This window comes from Homarus americanus, unplaced genomic scaffold, assembly GCF_018991925.1.
Source record: "Homarus americanus isolate GMGI-L3 unplaced genomic scaffold, GMGI_Hamer_2.0 scaffold43718, whole genome shotgun sequence".
Classification (NCBI taxonomy): Eukaryota; Metazoa; Arthropoda; class Malacostraca; order Decapoda; family Nephropidae; genus Homarus; species Homarus americanus.
This window is the reverse complement of record NW_024748480.1, coordinates 31,564-34,274: the sequence shown is the minus strand read 5'-3', so window position 1 is coordinate 34,274 and position 2,711 is coordinate 31,564.

Sequence of the window (2,711 nt, the reverse complement as noted above, 5' to 3'; positions counted from 1 at the left end):
TCCAAACAAGCCCCAGCCTACCCTAACTATGATAATAGAAAAGGGGCCAGTCGACCTACTGTAATTGGCCCCGGTCCTGATGGTTCCGAATCCAAACAGGTCTTAACTTTAGGGACCCTCAACCTTATTGGTCATATTCTCAGGTTAGGTTAGGTTACGTTACGCTACTTTACGCTGCGTTACGTTACGTTACGTTAGATTCAGTTAGGTTATGTTAGATTCAGCTTGATTAGGTTAGATTGAGGGGGGGCTATTTGGACAGGAACCCGTTAACCCTCGACCGAGAGAAACAAAAGCAGATCTTGTAATTAAATGATAGAAGTCAAATTAATCCCCTACATTTATTGACCGTGATTTCTTGGTACTCGACAGGATTCTCAGAGATTCATGCGTCATTTTCCCTTCTCGTCCCTCACCAATTAGTGAAGTGAAGACACACTTAAGTGACTCAATTTATTAAATAGCAGCAACACATAAATGCCTGCCGAAATAGCCTTATATACATGCAATTAACTCTACATGTGTGATCTTGACGTCTTCTTGTAACAGCATCTTTGCTTTATATAAATGCACCCAAATGAATAACACCACGTTATTCACAGAGTTATTTACCAAGTTATTCACAGAGTTATTTACCACGTTATTCACAGCTATATCACTTGGCTTACATAGGTCGTAAGGGACGAGCCAGGGTCACCTGATTTAGCAATCACTCGCTCGCTCTCTCATTCCCAGGTAGTGACAGTTCACTTACCTCCATTGGACAGGGAAGCTGGGCACTTAACACAAGTGTTATCTCAGTGTTATTCACAACACTTCCCTGGAGAGAATTCAGAATATATTCTCTCAGATTGTACCTGTATGTATATACATGCTTCAGCAATAAAACAGAAATTGCCAAGAAGTGTTTACATCAAGCCCTGCCACTTAAGAGTTAAATAAAACAATTAGTGTGATACCAATGATTGCAAGTCCCACCTTATCTGTTACAGTACACACTTCGCCTCCTACAAGATCCACCTTAACTTATGATATCCACTTCAACTCGTACAAGATCTACTTCACCTCTTACAAGACCCCACCTTATCTTAGAAGACCCACTTCACCTCTCACAAGATCCACCTTATATTACAATACCGACTTCACCCCCTAAAAGACCCACTTCAACTCTTATAAGATCCACTTCACCTTCCAATACCCACTTTACTTTCCACTTCAACTTCCAATACCCACTTCACTTCCTACAACACCGACCTCACCTCCTACAACACCCACTTCACCTCCTACAAGGTCTCACTTCACCTCCTACAACACACACTTCACCTCCTACAACACCAACTTCACCTACTACAACTCCCACTTCACCTCCTACAACACCCACTTCACCTCCTATCACCTCCTACAAACCCTACCTCACCTCTCACTTCACCTTCCTACAACACCCACTTCACCTCCTACAAACCCTACCTCACCAACACCCACTTCACCGCCTACAAACCCTCACCTCCTCCCCCACTTCACCTCTACAACACCCACTTCACCTCCTCACAACACCCACTTCACCTCCTACAACACCCACTTCACCTCCTTCACCTCCTACACACCCACCTCCTACAACACCCACTTCACCTCCTGCAACACCCACTTCACCTCTACAAGGTCCCACTTCACCTCCTACAACACCCACTTCACCTCCTACAACACCCCTTCACCTCCTACAACACCCACTCACCTCCTACAACACCCACTTCACCTCCTACAAAACCCTACCTCACCTCCTGCAACACCTACTTCCAGGGCCTGGTTACAGGCATACGCCAAGTACGCCTAGCGTAGGAGGACCCTGTTTTTGACCCCCCACCCTGTATTTTTTTTTCCAAGCTATTTTTATCTTTTCTGATCGTACCATATTTCCATAACCTAACCCCCCCCACCCCCGGGGATCGTACTCGAAATTTTACCTGGCAATACTTGGTAAAGTATGCCATCTGCTGAATTGTGATGCCGTGGACAGACACTTGTATGCTGGCTGATAAAACGTATGGCCTGTGACCTTTTGAGTCAAATTATATAGTTAGTTATTCTAGGGTTGTCATGGTGACCAATTTTAAAGGCAGGTAGTTAAAGTGCTATCAAGTTATGTGGAGGTAGATGTTGATGTAAACTATGGTAAATAATCCTCCATTGTGACGGTGAATGTTGAAGTAAACTATGGTAAACAATCCTCCATTGTGACGGTGAATGTTGAAGTAAACTATGGTAAATAATCCTCCATTGTGACGGTGAATGTTGAAGTAAACTATGGTAAACAATCCTCCTGTGTGACGGTGAATGTTGAAGTAAACTATGGTAAACAATCCTCCATTGTGACGGTGAATGTTGAAGTAAACTATGGTAAACAATCCTCCATTGTGACGGTGAATGTTGAAGTAAACTATGGTAAACAATCCTCCAGTGTGACGGTGAATGTGAAATGTTGAAGTAAACTATGGTAAATAATCCTCCATTGTGACGGTGAATGTTGAAGTAAACTATGGTAAACAATCCTCCATTGTGACGGTGAATGTTGAAGTAAACTATGGTAAATAAGCCTCCATTGTGACGGTGAATGTTGAAGTAAACTATGGTAAACAATCCTCCTGTGTGACGGTGAATGTTGAAGTAAACTATGGTAAACAATCCTCCATTGTGACGGTGAATGTTGAAGTAAA